Here is a 19,896-nt window from a genome sequence, read left to right as displayed (position 1 = left end):
GCTAAAAGAATGTCTAAAGCAAGTCGATTTTGAAGAGTCATAGCTCTTTCTGCAGCAAGTTCAGTATCCATCAGGAGTATAGCCCCTGTGAAATTTGTCAGCATGTTATCCACTATAGTAGACAACTTTTGAATTTTCATAGAATTTAAGATAACCCCTACTGAAGGGATTATGGCTCCAAATATATCACCAATGACAGCCGCCACTGATTCTCGTTTTTGTCTAGGATGTTGTAATTCAGATGTCTTAGGTATATCTTTTAAGTCATCAATCTGGTGTAGGAGGCTGGACTGGCTTGTAGTGGGTACCAAGGGGTACTTGCACCTACATAATACTATTCCCAAATAACATGTCCCATACCATCCCTTAGGGAGACGGTAATAAGCATTAAGCCCACAGATGTAATGGATCCCAGGGATCGATGGATCCTGTCCATTCAGCATAAAGGTCCATTTACTCTGAAACAAAAATACATGCCTGCACTCACTCGTTCCCACAAACAGGTTGTCCTGTTCAGACTTTGGCCTATATATACAAAGCCTACCTACATGTAATGCATCTATAGCGAATTTTCCTTGTGTTTTGATTGCGGTGTAAGCATAGTCATTTGCGTAAGTGCGTTTTTCTAACCCTTTTTCTAATCTTTCTTTCAATGCTTTGCGTCTATCATCAGTGTGATCTAAAAAGCTTTTCTCAACAGGTGATAATAAGCAAGTCAAGTTATTGCGATGTGCATAAGCTGTCCCAAATGTAAGCGTTGGCTCAAAGAATCCTCTAACTATTTTTATATCATGTTCCTTAGCTAATTTGTTTAAAAATTCAATCACAGGCACAAAAGAAAACACAACGTCCAAGTTTTAATAAAAGTATTGCACATGCTGTTGATTGTAGAACCTTGTTAGTAGCAAGCTGCAACTAATTCCGTAAGTAAGAGGGAGACTATGGTATGTAACTCCCTCCTGGACAGATGAAGGAATTTTTGTGCATACATAACAATCTTTCGCATCCATGGTTTCCACATACTCATTTAGTAAGCGATAGAAGACATTAGTAGAAAGTTCCCCTTTTGCATTAGTTCCCTCATGCATGTGTCTTGCATCCTGCTCAAATCTTTCCCACGGTGTTAGTGTGGTAGTTTCAGGTTTTGAAGTAGCATTAATGGTTTCTTTCTCTATCCATGGCATTCCTACAATCACTCCCACAATTATCACTGCACACACAACACCTATTATAAGTCCTAGCCAACCACACACTTTACTTCCCTTGCCACTACTTCTATTGTAAGCCATGTTTGTATAGAATCAGATAGCAGATCAACTTGAGGATGATTTAAATTTTCTCTTGCTTTCCGCGTATATTTACAGCGCCTTCACTCACTCCAGGACCTCTTTTTGTCAAATCAGGTTAGCAGCTTGTCGTAGTCAGGTTTTAAAAGTCAATCCGGTTTTGGTGTCACTTTCGGTAATTTATAAAGTCTCTTTTTTCAGTTTTCAAGTTTCCAGAATTCTAACCAAGCTTTCCTCAGATTCGTTCAGGTACCGTAGTATTGGCCTGGCACTTCTCGATCAAAACAGAATGCTAGGAATTCTTATTGCCATTCAGATGTTGTAGCATACGCCCATTCAGGACCTGTATACCTTCTGTTTGCGACTCTTTTTCTTTTCAGCCTTCGTTCACCCTGTTGTTCTCCTTCACTTAGGTCTTCCACTTGAGATGTATCGTTCTCTTGTATTATTGTGTCGTTTGATACGTCTCTTATCTTGAGAAGTGGTCTATCTGGCCAGTTATCACCTTTGTGCGTCTTTTCTTGATGTGTCTTTTCAGGACGCTGGATAGCACCCTCCTCTTGAGATATGGTGTTTTCTCTTGATGGACCTGCAGCTGGCTCGGGAGACTCTGGTACGTTCTGATTTCTCTCTACAATTTCTCCTTCTTCTTCTTCTTCTGGTTCTGTGTCGGGTTCGAGTTCGAGTTCTAACCCGTACTTGTCTACTTCTGGGAGAACTTCTTCTTGATTTAATTCTCCTGCCGCCTCTACTGAGATAGGCACTCTGTCACCTCTCTCGAACTCATTGACTGCTTGAGGGACGAGGCTGTTCTCAGTGGGCTCTCCGATCGTCTCAGTTCCTTCTTGACTGTTTTCAGGCCCTGAGACTTCTCTTCCTGAAGCTGTTGTGCCGGAAACTTCGATTTCCTCTTCAGCAGGACATGTTACCCTTTTCGTGTGACTGGCATGTATCCAGTTGGGAACTCCGGCACACTTCACAGCAGTAGTAGTTGTCAAGATTACTTGATATGGCCCTTTCCAACGTGGTTCTAGACACGATTTTCTCACGTGCTTCTTGACAACCACCCAGTCACCAGCTTGTAGAGAGTGGCCTGGATCGCCAATCGGTGGCAATGTGTTAGCTTCCACCTGGTGAGAGAAAGAGCGAATCACATCAGCCAAACCTTTGCAGTAATCCAACACCATATCATCTGTATTATTCACTAGCGCATTTGCAGGTACTGCTGGTAATCTCATAGCTCAACCCATGAGGATTTCATGGGGGGGATAGTCCCGTTTTCTTGTCTGGGGTGTTTCTCATTGACATCAGCACTAGAGGCAAGGCATCTGGCCATTTCATGTTAGTTGCTGCGCACATTTTTGCCATTCTCGATTTCAAAGTGCCATTCATTTGTTCTACTAGTCCTGATGCTTCAGGGCAGTAGCTACAATGCAGCTTTTGCTCGATGTTAAGTGCGGCACACAGGAGTTTAATCACCTTGTTGTCGAAGTGTCTACCCCTATCTGACTCTAGAGACCGGAAACCCGAACCTTGGTATCAGTTCCCTGAGTAGTAATTTTGCAACTGTAAGACTGTCATTTCTATGTGTGGGATATGCCTCAGTCCAATGACTGAAAACACACACAATCACCAACACGTACTTCAATCCTCCACAAACAGGCATTTCAATGAAGTCCATTTGCATCTTGTTGAATGGACCTCCAGCTCTCCCAATGTGGCTCAAAGTTACCACGGTTCCTTTCCCGGCATTCATCTGTTGACAGATGATGCACCTGTGGCAGGTAATTTCTGCGGCATGTCTGAATTTTGGGTTAAACCAATCAATTTTGAATGACCTAATCATTGCATCTCTTCCAAGGTGAGCATGTCAATGGTAAAGTCTGGCAAATTGGGATAGAAGACTGTTTGGCAAAACTAGTTTCCCTTTTTCTGAGACCCACAAATCATCAGCCCTCTGTACACATTGCATTCTTTGCCAAGAGCGTTTCTCTTCTTTGCTTGCACGAATCTGTAATGTTTTTAACTCATCTAATGTGTCAACTACCCGTAATGCAAGGTTTAAACGTGTCATTTTCAGTTTGTGGTAATAATTCCCATTGTTCCTTGAACGATATACAGTTCAATGCGCAAATTCTTTTGACTTGATCTGCATAGCCGTTTCCCATGGACACAAAGTCTTGTGATTTAATATGAGCACTGCATTTCACCACGGCAATTTCAAGAGGTAACTGAATTGCATGTAACAAATCCTTTATTTGCTCACCATTTTTCACAGGAGAACCAGATGAGGTCATAAAACCTCTCTGTGATCAAAGTTGGCCAAAATCATGTACAATTCCGAATCCGTATCTGGTGTCAGTATAGATAGTGACTTTCAAATTTACAGCTGCGTGGCATGCCTTAGTAAGGGCGATCAGTTCTGCCACATGTGCGGAAAACACTTTCTCGAGCCATGAGGCCTCGATAATACCAGCTGTGGTACATACTGCATAGCCAGCTCTCAGTGTTCCAGCAGGATCTCTTAGACAGGACCCATCGACAAACATGATACAGTTATTTTCTTTTAACTGAGGGTCTTGAATATCTGGGCGAGGTTTGGTACACAGCTCGGTTACCTCAAGACAATCATGTTCAAATTCTTCCTCATTTTTGATTTCAGTATTTTCATTAGGAAGTAAAGTTGCCGGGTTCAGTACATTACAACGCTTGAGTGTGAGATTTGGTGACCCCGGTATGATCGTCTCATACCTAGTGAGACGTGCATTCGTCATGTGTTGGGTTTTAGTTCGAGTCAACAGAATTTCAACTGAATGTGGAACCATTACTGTTAGGGGATATCCCATGACTGTGCCTTCACATTGTGTAAGGCTCTGACCTGCTGCTGCGACTGCACGCAAACAACCCGGTAAGGCTGCTGCGACAGGGTCCAAGGTAGCTGAAAAATATGCTACAGGGCGATTTGCATCTCCATGGACCTGTGTTAAGACAGACAAAGAACAAGCATCACGTTCATGACAAAACAGCAAAAAAGGTTTCTCATAGTCTGGCATTCCTAATGCTGGTGCCCTGCACATGCATTCTCTTAACTCCAAAAATGACTCAAGTTCTTCCTTAGACAAAGTTATAGTATATGGCTCATCCTTGATCTCCTTGCCTGTCAGCTTTATCAATGGTTTTGAAATGATCGAGAAGTTGGGTATCCACTGGCGACAGTAGCCCACCATTCCCAAAAACATCCTGACATCTCTTTTTGTTGTTGGGGGGTTCATTTGCAAAACAGCTGTTATTCTTTCCTTTGATATTCTCCTGGAACCCTTTTCAATCAAATGTCCTAAGTATTTCACCTCCTTTTGACAGTATTTTAGCTTTCTGGGTGACACCTTATGTCCATTCTTTCCCAGATGATTCAGTAATGCAATGGTATCGTATTTACAACTGTCTCGAGTTTTAGATGCAATCAGCAAATCATCAATGTACTGCACAAGAGTTGAATTGAAAGGCAGCACCAGTGGCTCCGAATCCTTCTTCAATATCTGATTGAAGATGGACGGTGACTCAGAAAACCCTTGAGGAATTCTGCACCAACTGTACACCTTATCCAGGAATTTGAAACTGAACAAAAATTGGCTGTCCTCATGAAGAGGTATCGAAATGAAGGCTTGTGATAGGTCTACCACGGTAAACCATTCAGCATCACAGGGGACCTGAAACATTATTACTGCTGGGTTGGGTACCACAGGGCAACATTTTATCACAATTTCATTTATTTTTCTCAAATCCTGCACAATTCGAACCTTTCCACATGGCTTCTTTAAACCCATTATGGGAGAGTTACATGGACTGCTCAGGACTTCTTTCAGAACTCCCTGCCTGAGAAAGTCTGCAATTATTTGTGACACTTCGATGAGAACATCTTGGGTCATGTGGTACTGTGGCACTTGAGGGAACACTGCATTTGGCTTTATCTGGACTTTAACTGGTTCCACCCCTTTTATTAGTCCTACCTCTTTCCCAGTCAGATTCCATACTTTCTCTGTTACTGTTCCCTGTAATTCGACAGGCAAATCAATCAAGGTATGCATCGGGAATAGTGTAATCAGAGGGTAGTCTTCATTTGTTCCTGTTTCTTCCTCTAAAAACTGACTTTCTTCTCCCTCATCATCACTATTTGTCTGTACTTCAATTCCGTCATTGGAACAGGTAATTGAACATTTTGTCTTACACAGTAAGTCTCTTCCCAGCAGGGATACTGGGCTCGAGTCACAGACTACAAACCTATGAAGACCCTGAAAGTTACCAATTTCAACCTGCACTGGATCTGTAATCGGGTTAGTCAGATACTGATTTGCTACTCCAACCACTCTTATAGTACGTCCTGAAAGAGGCAATCTTGGAACTTCTGCACTTCTAACTGTGGAACGTGTGGCTCCTGTGTCGACCAGGAATGAAACCTTGTAACCCATCACCTTTCCTTCTACACATGTGCCTCTTTGATCCACCTCTAAGGACGCTGCAAGCCTGCACTCCTCACTATCTGAGCTATCATCTGACCAATCCTCATTCATGCCATTTTCACCTTGTAATGGGAACTGTTGTACAGTGTTATTTTGACTTGTTACCTGGCTTGTGACCTGTTGAGGAAGCATCACCTGTTGCTGTCCCATCGGAGCAATTGGTAATTGCATTTGCTGTCTAGGCACCATAGGAATCTGCTGCTGTACTGGTTGCATTTGTTTTGACTGAAAACGCGGAATTTGCATCTGCTGCATGGGCTTGTACCCCTTGCATTTGTACCAGATTGTTCTGAAAATTCGGGTTTTGATGTCTCATTTTTGGACCTAGTGAATTTTGTAATGTACAGACATTAGCACTTTGCTGAACAGCACCATCCTGCACCATATTCGGGCACTCCCGTTTCCAGTGCCCCACGCCCCCGCACGGGTGACATGGTGGCATCTTTTTCACCGCTTGCACATCATTTTGAATTACAACATTATTCATATCTGAACTGTGGTTCACAAACCCTCTGCCTCGACCTCTCGGTTGTGCCTGAAACACACCATTCATTTGCGGTTGCTGCTGTATCATCTGTTGGACTCATTTCCCTGTATTCCAGCCTGTGCAGCCCTTACCTGCATCACCATCACTTTTTCTTTCAGCTTTTTCTGTTTCAGTTCAATCTCATCACTACAGTATTTTGCATACTGTAGCACCTAATCAATCAGCTTTGCTTGCCAACAAATCAAATGATTCTTAATCATCTGGCTAACTTCTGGTCTCAGCCCTTCGACGAACCTAAATACAAGATGATTAATATCTTTCGGTTCAATTGTCTCAGTACCACTATAGTGTGTGAATGCCTTTAGTAGCCTTTCTTAATAAGCATGTATTGACTCTTTAACCTCTTGAGAGGTCCGGTCGATTTTCTGCCAATCAGTCACTTTCGGCGACACCTTTTGTTTCAGAAACTCAATCACCTTATGATAATACTTCATCACCTCTTCAGAGGGTGCCCCGGTCGCCTTGTCTCTTGCCGGCTCCTTCTTCGGCCAATCTACCCCTCTCTTGCACTCGAGCCACAAATCAGGCAGAACAATGATTTCAAATAAGGTATTTAAGTCTTCCCAAAGACACTTCGCAAGTTTCACGAAACTATCTGTTTGCTCATACCACTCGATCGGTTTCTCTCTCAATCTGGGGTAATCGTAGTAAAGGATAGAATGTCTCCTCTGGTCCATGGCACATGAACTAGGACACCACCAGCTGTTTCTCTCATAGGTAATATTTTTACTGATTCCAAATCAGGTGAAGCCTTAGCTTGATTAGACCCTGGATTGTCACTTTTTCCCTTGTCTCTTTTCTTTGCCCACCTGCCTTCCCATTTTTCCAGTGCACCCCAAATTTGTGCGCTTTGCAACAATTCTCTCAAATGTGCCTTCATTCCCGCAGACCTCATGTGTTCAAAATCTTTTGAGTCAAAGTCTAATCTGTAACTTCTTTTCAAATGTTTAGTGTTTCCAATATCAATATTCTATTTATCTGCTAGATTTGCTAATCTCTGATGCACTTTGCCTACTTCCTTGGAAATCTCAGGGCATAGGTATCTCAATTCTGCCTCCATGTATGACTCTAATCTATTTACTCCCATTGTACCTTCCACTAACTCAGCAGCTTCTGCCCCTAGTCTTACAAAGTTCAGGTATTCGTCTTGTTTTTCTTTCTCTGGTTCAACTGTAACTACTGCAGTCCTTTGTGAGGTATAAGTCTTTTCTAACCATTCGTTTAACTGTTGGACTGTAAAACCCTGCAACGAAATGTTCCCTGCATGCATCATTGGGGAATGTGAGGTGTTCGTACTCATTGTTTGTGGAGTTAAAACTCCTAATCCTGCTTGGCGCATTGCTTCGAGGGGTGCTCCCACTGGACTAAGGTCCATTAAGGGCCTCGGTTGTTCAACTGTTTGCTCTCCTGGAGCCATAATCTGTGGAGTTCCCATAGACCCACCTCTTATCACATCTTGAGTCATCACTCCCTGATCACATACACATGTTTTACCCTGTGCATACAATGGTACCGGTGGACCAACAGTAATTGGTAACGATATGGCAGCAGGTGTTTGACCCGGACCCAGACTCCGTGGAGCAGTAACTCCATAGGTCTGTTCTAAGGTACCCGGAATTGGTACTAATGGCGGACCAGCTACAGGGTTGTACCCTGGTATCAGCTGTGGTTGGGGTTGGGATAGTAATTTCGGAGTTGATTCAATCTGTATTAACTTTGGCTTCGTGTATGTCGGGTCTGGCGGCACTATCAGATCTGTGGTCGTCTCAAGTACTGGGACATCTGGGTAGATTCTCTGTATCTGCGGTGGAGGCTGCAACTGTATCGGTATGTCTGGTGCAGTGGGTACACTGACACCATTCTGTATCAAAGCTGTATCACTAGTCTGTACCGTATCAGTAACTCCCTTCTCCTTCGTCTGGTTCCCAGGATCCATGCTAGTACTCGGAGCACTGTCGCTCACTGCATAAGGTGGCGGACGATCATGTAATAATCTGTCCATAAATTCCTCATCGTCTGAATCCTCTTCCTCCTCCCAAGATCTTTTATTCTCTTTAGATTTGTTCGAGTCTTTATCTGTTTTACAAGAAGCTTTCTTTCCTTGTGTCTCTTCTCCCTGTGTTATTGCTGGGAACAATTTTAATCTCTCTACAATTCCCCATCTCCACATTTTGTTCTCGTTATCCCACCTAGCCTCTGCATAAGATTTTTCTGCCCTTCTCAATCTCCTCTGAAACCTTTCTTGTCTATGTTTAAGGGCCATCAAGTCCCAAATCGCTAATGCCTTCTACTGAGCTGGTCTCGGAGGTGGTTTCTGTGTACTTAACATCCACCTCAAATTCTCTAGTACCTTTGGATTGAATGTCCCATGTTCTGGGAACGCTAGACATCCTTCTTTCTCTGTTAATTTGCGCCACTGTTTCATCCATAAACAAGGCGCTACACCTTTCTCTTCCATGACTATATAAGCTGGAGTACCCTCAGGTGGTGTAGGCTCCCCATCAGTTGCAACAATATACACATCTCCTTTTAGAGCGCTCTTGAAAGCTTTAACAAAATTCATTTTTGCGATTCTCTGTTAGTTTTATCTTTAATCAGAAGTGACTTAGTTCCCAGGACACTCTTCACCCGCCTTTCTCAACCTATTGCCTCTCACGGACGGCAGCCAATCCGTGCGCGACGCCCTCTCGACAACTGACCTATCTCAGCGCGGCACCACTGACGTCACACTCGCATACACACTGCAGCTGACAAAGTCTTGCGGCTCGTCCGCTCCTCACTGAACCCATACAAACCCACACAAACTAATGCAAATTATTGCGTGCACCTTAAATGACAACACAAATCTGGCGGTTTACTACAGGAAGGGTAACACATTCGCTTCAGAACTTTACAGAGATTTCACTTGAAGCCTCGGCCGCTACTTTCTCCTTATCAATTCCCGCATACGCAAGCAGAATTCGACCTGCAAATTCCACTCTCGACTTGTCAATGACTCCTTCTAGTGCACTTTAGAATTTGTCAAATCTCCATCGAAGGTTTCACACACACATTATGATTCAAACTTGACTTGCCAACCACGCCCGATTGACCTATTAAACCGCACAGATTACAACATAAACCACACTTGTCTTCATTCTCCGGAGTCTTAGACCTCAACAGGTCCGTACATAACAACCAACCACGTGGATCATTTTGAGCATTAACCGCCACATTCACATGAAGTACGCCGACTTCCCTACTCTCATACTGCGGAGTACGCCCACTCCTAGTAAACAACACATATTTTAGCCTAAATACACACAAATCTTCACAATCTTCTGCAAAAAGGCATAAGCTAAGCAAGCGCAAAAACCCTAACCCACACACATTATGATGCCGAGAACATTCCCAACTCACTTAGGCAGGCTCCGAGATCCCGGGAAAGTCATGGTGAGCTTAGAAACCCATCATACCTCCAATTTGCATTATCACAGAAAAACAAATTAAACAATGACTCTCCGTCCTGGGGTCCCCAAGGGCCAAACCGTCGCTCTGCTACCAGAACTGATAACGTGTCCCTTTATGTCAAATTATACATATTAGGACTCGTTTTAGGCCAATGAATCTTTAGACCCAGTGGTGAGACACCGCAGGACGAGATAACTGATCAATATATCAAGCAATATGTCAATGATGTTACCAATATTTATTATCACAACACACTTTACCTTAGACAAAGTCAGTGATTAAACTGTCGACGCAACCATGACCTTTCAGCCATGAATAACCACACCTTTGATAGAATTTTATGAATTTTATTCCCTATTGATTACAATCTACTAGCAGAAGTGTCAATCTCAAAACCAAGAAGCATAAGAGCATAGTCACAACGTGTCAACTGTAATAAGACTTTACTAATGCAAGAATCACGAACATAAAAACATAACACAATGTAAGCATAGATCGGGATATAGAGAATATTATGTAAGTCTCAGTTCAGCATAGCGCAACGTCAGTCTTGTCTGTATGTGTCAGTCAGGGGGATCACTTAGCCTAACCACTAATTAGCATCAGCATGTTGGACTTCATGCAAAATAATTTAGAACACCAATTTAGAAAACATCTAACTATGGTCTCTATTAAAAAATACAGCAGTTGGTACCGAGAAAGGAAAAGCAAACAGACAAATTGCAATAGCATTGTCATAATTACCCTCCAAGGATTAAATCAGCACACAGGATCAGTCTTCGTCTTCAGGACATCAGTCGAATCGTCATCAGTCTAACTTCGTCTAAGGGACAGGAGACACATCCCTCTTAAGGAGAAGAAGTGTGAGGGCAGTCTATGGATGAGGATGGTTTATTTAAGTCTCAAATCACCAAACAGAATGACAGAGTTTCTGGATAAAATCGATAGCATTCCCTACCTAGTTCTCTCGTCCCTTTGTGACATGAGTTTTTATCCCTTTTTCGTAATCCCTTCCCCCAAAATTCCATTGGATATTCACTATGCCCCACTATCTTTGACCTATCAAATTATACATTAGGTAATCCCAATTGTCACCCCACGATAAGTTATAACACTTTGATTGGTCTTCATAATTGACGTCTTCGTAGGTGGCTCATCCGGGGGGTTTCATCACCGTCTTGGCACGTTTCTCGGGTCATGAGCTTCTTTGTCTATGGTCAAATGTCCTTGTACATTCTTTCGTATACTTTTGTTTCAAAATCTGTATAAAACTTATACTAAGGCAGCTAGCATGCGGATGGGAACAGGATAAAATTGGCTACATAAAACGAAGGAAAAGAACAAATGCAGGGTCATGGCCCTTTACGAGTCAGCACACTGAAAAACAGAAAATATGCATTAATATGAGAGTTACACAGCTAAATCTTCAACTCACGCTAACTTAAGGTCTAGGAGATTTTCTTATACAAATGCAATATCATAAAGGTTAATATGAATTTTAATATGAACAGTTTTATTTATCATTGTTAGCTTCACGTAAATTTGTGTGACCACATGTTATAGTCGAGTTTTCAAATGCATATTTAAGCATTATTCTAATTATTGTCGTTTTCTATGCAGCATTATTAATCATTGATATAAGCATTTCACATTTAGCATATGTAATATTTAAACTACGCTCTCTCAGGTCAAAACGTCAATAACTGTTTAACATGGACTAGTTCTTTAAAAGATTTGACTAGGGATGCCAACGCTCATTTTTGGGGTTGTTTGTTCTTTCTGGATGTCTCCCAGAGTCATGTGTACAGATTTATATATTGTATAGCACTTGAGCACTTATTTTTCACCTCTTCACTTGCACAGTACCTTTTCACCTTTAGTAGCACCTGTGTTTTTGGCTGTCAGTTTTAACTAAAAATGAGCTTGCAGCTGAATCAAGAGTCTTTTGTGTTAATAAACATATTGAAGCACTGCATAGCTGCACCATATTTATCACATTTGTGTTTACATGTGCAGTACTCCCTTTTGCTGAATCCCTCATTGTACAACTAGAAAGCACCTCCCTGCGCAGGTGACCTTGAAATGTGCTACCCCCTGAAGCCCAGCCATACGCCTATGTCTAGCTCATCCAACTTCCCATTAGCGTCATCTACAAGAATTGAGGTAAAGTCATCATCACATTGCACCCGTGCCTAAAACATCTGCCTGCCACTTCCGCTACTCCAACTGTTCCTCTTTGGATTTTTTATTTTCCATTACTTCCTTACGTAATAATTAAAAAACTTCCACATACTCCCCTGCCATATTTTCTAATTTGTGGCTGCAATCAAAAGAGCCCCCAAGAGCTTTGTGATTCCCACACCCATAGAGATTCATAGGCATCTCTTCTGACTTCCTATACACCTGCACCTTTGCCTCCCCCTCCCCCAGTCTTTAGTCACTTCTTTTTCTTCTGTGTGTCCCACTGCTAGTCAGTTCTTCATGTTTGCTTTAACATCGTAATGCAAATCCAGCACTATTTATCTAATATCCACACCTCCCTCTGCATATATATTGATGCTGATCAATAGTAGACCTGGGGAAAAAGGAATGAGATAAGAGAGATAAACAGAGAGGCTGGATAGCTTCACTATTCTTGTTCTTACAGCCGAGCACAACCTGCACTACAGAAGTGTTGATATCTACAACAGTAAATACATCTTTTTAGTATTTATAATTTACATTCCAATTCACTATTCCTAGTATGAGGTATGATATAACTTGTGGCAATCTATATATATATATATATATCCAACTCTCTGTGGTTGATTGAAGCTATGTGACATCCTGGAGCTGACGAACAAAATACACTTTTATGAAAGATATATGAAATAACCTGCACTGAAATATGCATCTATTGATAACTACCTTCCGTGATTTGTGAATCAAGTCTCTAATCTGAATGATTCTTCATGTAACCAGGTCATCTGCTATAACATATTGAATACATTGTAGTATTGTGCTTCTCCTCCTGAAAATATACATTTGCTTCCCCATTTATGTAATTTAGTTATTTTTTAATGATATTTATTGTTACATTATCTTTTAAATTCAAAGTACGTTATTAAAATGTCAACCTGGCAGCAAAACATCTTGCAGTTGTATTATGACAGTTTGGTATCCGGTATTTGGTCATATACAAGAGTTAGTGGCAGAATCAGTGTCAATTTAGGGGGCCCAACATGACTCAATGTATTAAGAACGATTGAAAGCTTTGTGGATCTTGTATTCAGGCCAGGGACTTAAAGAGTAACCAAGAAGGGCTATTATAACCATTGCCAAGTCCAAGACAGCCCTGGACTTAAATATCATGGACTTTGTCATTGAACTAACCGAATCAGAGACAAACACAGACTTTTTAGTTGTAGTTGATTACTTTACAAAGGTAGTATATTTTATCCCTCTGCCCAGTTTGCTCATAGCCCTTTAGCGTGCACAGATTTTCCTAAAAGAAATCTTTAGGTTATATGGATTTTCTAAGTTAATAGTCACAGATAGAGGGGCTAAATTCATAACTCATTTTTGGAAAGATGTAGAGAGATTAGAAATGTGTCAGATATCATCCACCAATTACCATCCACAGACAGATGCTACACAGAGAGGCCTTATCAAATGTTAGAACAGTATTTGAGTTGTTATCTAATGCATTGTCGGACAGAATAGGACTGGTTACCTCTGGTCGAGATTACGCATAATAAATCATTACATTTAACTTTGGGGTTCTCCCCATTTTACTGTTCTTATAAGTTCCATTCTCACATTGGCTGAAAGTTAAGATGTGAGGATGCTAAACTTGAGAACCACAATGTTTCTAGGCTTGTCAAATTGTCAGGTCTCGAGAGCTGCTGTGGTTTCTCAGAAGAGAAGATAATCTGCAAATCCTTCATCTGGAGCAACTCCTTGTGGCCTTCGGAACTCAGACCAACCCCACCCCTACAGATCACAACTGCAACCTCGGCATCACCCTAGACAATTAACTATCAATGAAAGGACATGTCAACGCCATCTCCTCCACCTGCTTCCACACGTTCTAAATGCTCCGCAGGATTTTCAAATGGCTTCCCTCTGACACCAAAAAAGCAGTGATGCAGGCACTCATCATCAACCGTCTGGACTATGGCAACGCACTGTATGCAGGTACCACCAGTGAACTTGTGAAAAAACTCCAGGCTATCCAAAACAATGCAGCCAGATTGATCCTCAATCTGCCTAAAATAACCCACATCTCCCACCACCTGAGAAACCTCCACTGGCTGCCCATCCAGAAGAGATGCCATTTCAAGCGTCTGGCCCATGCGTACAAAGCCCTCCACAACCAAGGACCAGCCTAAATGAACTACCAACTAAAATTCCACCAGCCACCCAAAAACCTCTGCTCCACCCACCTCGCCCTCCTACAGACTCCTTGCATTCACCATTGCTGTACTGGAGGAGGATCCTTCTCCCACCTTGCAGCCAAATCCTGGAACGCCCTTTTCCTCCACCTTCATACATCACCCTCACTGACAGACTTCAGGAAGGGACTCAAGACCTCCCCTTTTGACTGACACCCTCTGCCAGTGCCTGGACCCTCATTGGTGATGTCGCTCTTTACAAGAACTAATTGATTGATCTGCCTCTCTCCCCTAGACAGTGCTCCCCCAGCCTGTTTAGGAAGAAGTCTAAAGATAACCCTATCCCAAGGAAAAGAGGGACAAGGGTAGAGAGAGGCAGGTGATGCCCTACTCTTAAGGCATTTCTGAAACTTCAAGAATATTCTATAAGACTTGCTAGATCTTCATTTTCTTAATAAGAAATACATGACACATTATGGATACACTGTACATTATGCAATAACGCTTGTGACCTCATCTCAGAATGATGCTTACCATGGTATGGTAGAGTAAGAGCGGTAACTACTAGATCTCTGACTTCCAGAACATCCAGACCTCTGTATGTTTGTGTCAATGTTGTACCTTGTTTTGCAGGCCCATACACCAATACATACGATAGCACTATTCATCAGGGCTTGGCTCCTGTGTATTACCAGGGTTTGTAGCAATATCTAGGCTTGCTATTGTCAGATCCATGTTGCCTATGATGGGACGTCTTGCCATATACCAACTACGACTAAACCAGGAGCCAAGCAAAACCTGCTAGCCCAGATCATATGATAGAGTGTACTTTCTTGTAGCTTCCACCTAATGTCTGTCGGGTCAGAAACAGAACAGAGGGGATCTATGGTACTATACTGCATGCAATATCTTGAGTTGGATTAATTGTATCATGGGCTATATGGCCAGCTTCTGTGGTGAGCCAGTGCCTTGCCCCTGTCCATGTCATCAAATGGACCCAAATCATCCATTCATTTATCGTTCAATTTACTTGCACCACTGTCACAATATTCAACAATGGCCTATAAATCCCAGATGTAACTTTTTTCTGTTAATTCGTCCATGAGGATCCTGGCCTCAAGTGGTTTGTGATCATGAATCTCATTCCGTTTCATCCCATGACTCTGCAGTGCATGCCGTATACGTAAATATCTCTAGTTTTCAGTGTCTGCTAACTCAAAATCTGTATTCAGTTCTTCATTTGGTTTTAGCCTTTCCCCCTCCATTGAGCTCTTAACATTGAAAACCTTGAAAAACCTATTAGATCAATTGTATGGTATTCTTCTAAATGGGTCACTTCTTTAAGCATCCTTCCTGACCAAAGCATTGTCCCCCTAGTAACTACACCTTCTTAACCTACCTCTACCGTAGCTGAATTCCGTTCTCCTCACCCAATTACTGTAATATCGAGCTAGGTACTTTATCACCCCCTCTCTAGGAAATTTTGGTGCGTCTGTTTCCCGATCACCTACCTATATAAACTGACTAGAAACATAATCTGCAGTGAATAGGCCCATACATTCACCACTACTAGCTGCAATGGCCAATAATAACCCCTCACATACAGCAGAGCAGTATCCCCACTATGAACCAGCTGACTAAGTCAGGCTATTGAGATCTTTGTGGCCTTTCTAACAATAATGAACAAAAGGTACAATTTATAGTACCCAAGTAGGTCTCTGGTACCCTACGGGGAGAACTTTGTAAAATATACAGTAATGTTGGTAGGCATATCATTTTTTAAAGTGGTGCTCTCGCTAGCTCTAGATATCGGGGATAGATGCAATAAACTCAGGTGTTCACCATCATCTCTGAAACTCTCTACTATATCCCAATGTTTTTCAAAAAAACGTATCTTGATCCGGTTATAACCTTACCAAGGTATCGGAAGCCTTCCTATCCACCCTAATTGAAGGATGTGCTTGTCTTTTGTGGTGAGTGCATAATCACGAATAACACCAATTTAGTCCAATTAATGCTGATACTAGAATATCCACCAAAAACAAGAGACAGAATCTTCCACACTCTTTCGCCACCAAAAACAGTGGAAAATAAGGTGCTTTCTAAACCAATCTGTTAGTGGCTCAATAACCAAGACAAATAAAATACAGCATATCAGGCACCCCTGCCTCATACAACTCTAACTCAAAAAGATCAGGCAAAAGCTCATTCAGCCTAACCACTGAAGTGACTTGTACAAAAAGTCTATCAACTATAAATATTCAGGACTGAGCCCAAACACTTTCAGTACCAAAGTGAGATAATTCCTTAATATGTTTTCCGCATCTAGAGCCCAGATGACAAGCGAGCCCTCGAGCAGGTCCGATTCTTAAATGCAGCCATGAAGTTGTTTCAGGTTAAGCCTTGTATACCAGTGTGGCATAAAAGCTGATCAGTCCAGGTGTATCACTTTCACAGGAATCAATGCCACCCTATTAGTGATTATTTTCTCCAATATATGTGTCTGAATGTTAAGAAAAGGTGGCGTGTGGTAAGATTGGCACACTGTAGTTGGTTTGACTGGCTTTTTTATAAGTTTAATAATAGCTTGGTTCATATCACTCAATAATGCTCTCTCCTCAGATGCTTCATTGAATGAGTTTAATAATATAGGGAACAATGAATTTGCTAACTCTTTGAAGACCTCAGCTGGAGGGCCATTCGTCTCAAGGACCTTCCCTAGTTCCAAAACCTGGAACTCCCTCCCCACCAACCTCTGCAAAACCAAAGACCTCCTGCTCTTCAGAAAGAACCTCAAAACATGTTTGTTCGAACAGTGACCCTCCTGGCCCTCCCCCCTTGATCCCCCCCCAAGCGCCTTGAGACCCTCACAGGTGAGTAGCGCGCTTTATAAATTTATTTGATTGATTGATTGATTGATTGATAGCTTGCTGGTTAATTGTCTTATAAGCATCCTCTACCAATAAGTCATCCTCTGAAATAACTAGTTTCATATCTGACTACTCTGATAGGAATGTGTCTATTTTGGCATTATACACAGTGATTCTAGATAAAAATATATCTATACAATAATTACAAAAAATCCTAACCTTATCCCAGTCCTTTTCCAGTATAACATGAGGAGTCCTCCTTTGAAATGATCCTTCTATTATCCTTATCTGGCTTACAGAGCCAGACGGGCATCTTCCTTGACTTATTATCGTGTACATAAATATGTTTCTGCCTATGAAGGTAATGTTGTGTAGCACTAGCAGAGACAAATACTTTATATTATGTTGTCGGTCAATTTGCCAAATTGTGAAGTCTTTAGCGAAAGAGTTTCAGTGTATTTCCTCACAAATTTAAGAAGCACTTCTAAGTCATTCATTTTTGTTTTTACTTTTTCATCTGTGCTTATAGGTAATCTTGGACATAGCTTGGCCATAAATGGCTGTCCTGTATGCCTCCAATAATACCAACCTGGAGCTTAAAGAAGCCTAACCCCAGTGAAACCAGGTCACAGAGGTCTTTTGTAAGCAATCCGTTATTACCTGATCTTGTAAAACCTATGTGTTCAAAACCTAGATAACTACCTGATTTTGTCCTTTTTCATAGAGTCTCGTCACCAGAGGGGAATGTTTCACTATTCCTCTAACTAAAAATTCTAAACCCTCTATGTAGAATGTAGTATCGGAAGGGACACAAATATAGTCATTTCTGGAGTACGTAGTGTTCCCATGAATCAAAAGAATACGGTTTCTCCATATTCTTGTATATCTGTCTTGAAATATCTGAGGTACAATGCCAAGGCATATTTTGTGAGGACCATCGTTGGCAGACCAGTCGGTTGTTGCATCCCTTATCTGTTCAAGTGCTGCTTCATAACATCATTAAAGTCTTCTACAAGGAGCTTTGATTGTGGAACGTCCTGTTGCAGGCTTCTCTGTCCCAACATGGTGTATCATGGTGTTTCTGTGGTGTATGATGGACTGTGTGGGCATTTGGTGGTTGGTGTATAGGCTTTTGCTGGTTTGTGTGCATGCCTGAGCATGGCTGTTTGGTTGACTGAGGGGGGCTTCTGGGTGTCTAATGATGGTGGTGCAGACATAAATGGTGGATGTGCTGTTATAAATCATATTGGAGGGGTGGCAATATAATGAGTGTTGTCTTATGATGGTGTCTGGACAAACAAGAAGGTCGTTGTGTTGACATTTTATAGTGATTTTGTTGATGTACAGTGTTGATTGTGTGGACATACATATATAAAAGTGAGTGTAGTGTTGTGTGTGATGTAGTCAAATATTTAAATTTTGTGTTGTTTTGCTTTTTGTTTGAAAATGTATGTGATTCTGTGTAGTGCATGCTGGTGGTTTGGTTTAAGGTAGACTTAGTAGAGCAGTGTTCAGACATGAGGTAAAGATAGAGCCGTAAGAATTTCATGACATTTTAGTTTTAATGGAATAGTCAGTGTTAAAATATTAGATCACCCTAACACACGTTTAACTTTTTTTTTTAGGGAATTACATTTTTATGACAGTTGTATGGACATATCATGGTGGGAGTGTTTGGAATATGATGTTGGTAGTGTCTGGTGGATGTGTTGGTGTATGATGGTGGATGTGTTTATGGTTTTGATTGTGTGGAGGGATGAAGGTGTCTTGTGGAAGGATGATAGTTGTGTGGAGTTATTATGATAGTTGTGATATAATGTTGGTTGTGTGAATCTATGAAGGTGGGTTGGTTGCTGTATGATGTTAATAGTTTGGATCTGAAATGGTGTGTGTGGTAGGATGTTGTATTTGTGGATTTATTATGAAAGATGTATTCACATATGATGTTGGTTGTGTGGAATTATGATGGCAAGGGTGGAGTTTATTAGGGGGATCTTTTTGTGTATGGCTGTTGGTGTCAGTGCTGTTCTAGAATGGAAGATGTGTCTGCTGTCGGTGTTTTTCCGTGCCTCCCCGAAATCCAAGATTTGTGTCTCCCACAGACCCTATGTGTGCTCCATTCATCATGCACCCCTCTGTCCGACCTCTGTGCCCATGCTCTTTCTCTGTATGGCTCCTATTACCCCTGTAGTCTCTTTAGGTGCTCCACCTACCCTGCATCCCCTTTATGTACCTCAGCTTCCCTCTGTGCACAGCTGTCTTCAGACCCTCACTATACCCATGATCCCTGCAGTTCCTTAGTCTGCCCTTTCCCGCAGACCAATTATGTGACCATCCACATTCTAAAACCTTTGTCACCCACCTCCCCACTTTGTGTCCCTGCAATCTCTGTGTGCTGTCTACCATCTGCAGACCTCTATTGCCACCCTTCCCCACTTGTGTTACCATCTGTGTGCCTCTTAGCCCCTGCTACAGCTCCTCTCGGTAGTGCTTTGCCTCCCCCGGCAACCATCCTCTGTGCTCCCTACCCCATCCTGCAGCCCCCCTGTCTGTTCCCACACCTCCAGTATGTGTGCCTTTAATCCCCTGTAGCTCCTTTCTCTGCTTCTGCATTCCCCGTGTGTGTGCCTCTGCACTCCTGTGCAGCACTTCTGAGAATTTTCAGTCTCCCTTTAATCTGTTTCTTAGTTCCCATGCGGACCCTATGCATGTCCCCATCCTTTGTGCAACCCGTGTGTATGCCATGTCCCATCTGCTTATCACAAAAGGGGTTGGGTCCTCAACTCAGACGAGGTTGGACCACTTATTATTAGCAAAAAAACAAGAACCTTGCCTGAACCACTTTAAATTATT

The 19,896-nt window shown here is 42.0% G+C and overlaps 1 long non-coding RNA gene across 2 annotated transcripts in view; it reads left to right on the top strand.

Moving 5' to 3' along the window:
* The window catches only part of LOC138302116 (uncharacterized), a 127,565-nt gene that overhangs the window by 82,951 nt on the left and 24,718 nt on the right, over positions 1 to 19,896 (top strand). The window lies entirely within an intron of this gene.

The sequence above is a fragment of the Pleurodeles waltl genome, chromosome 6, assembly GCF_031143425.1.
Source record: "Pleurodeles waltl isolate 20211129_DDA chromosome 6, aPleWal1.hap1.20221129, whole genome shotgun sequence".
Taxonomy (NCBI): Eukaryota; Metazoa; Chordata; class Amphibia; order Caudata; family Salamandridae; genus Pleurodeles; species Pleurodeles waltl.
The sequence above is the reverse complement of the archived record's forward strand: the minus strand, read 5'-3'. Positions and strand labels throughout refer to the sequence as shown.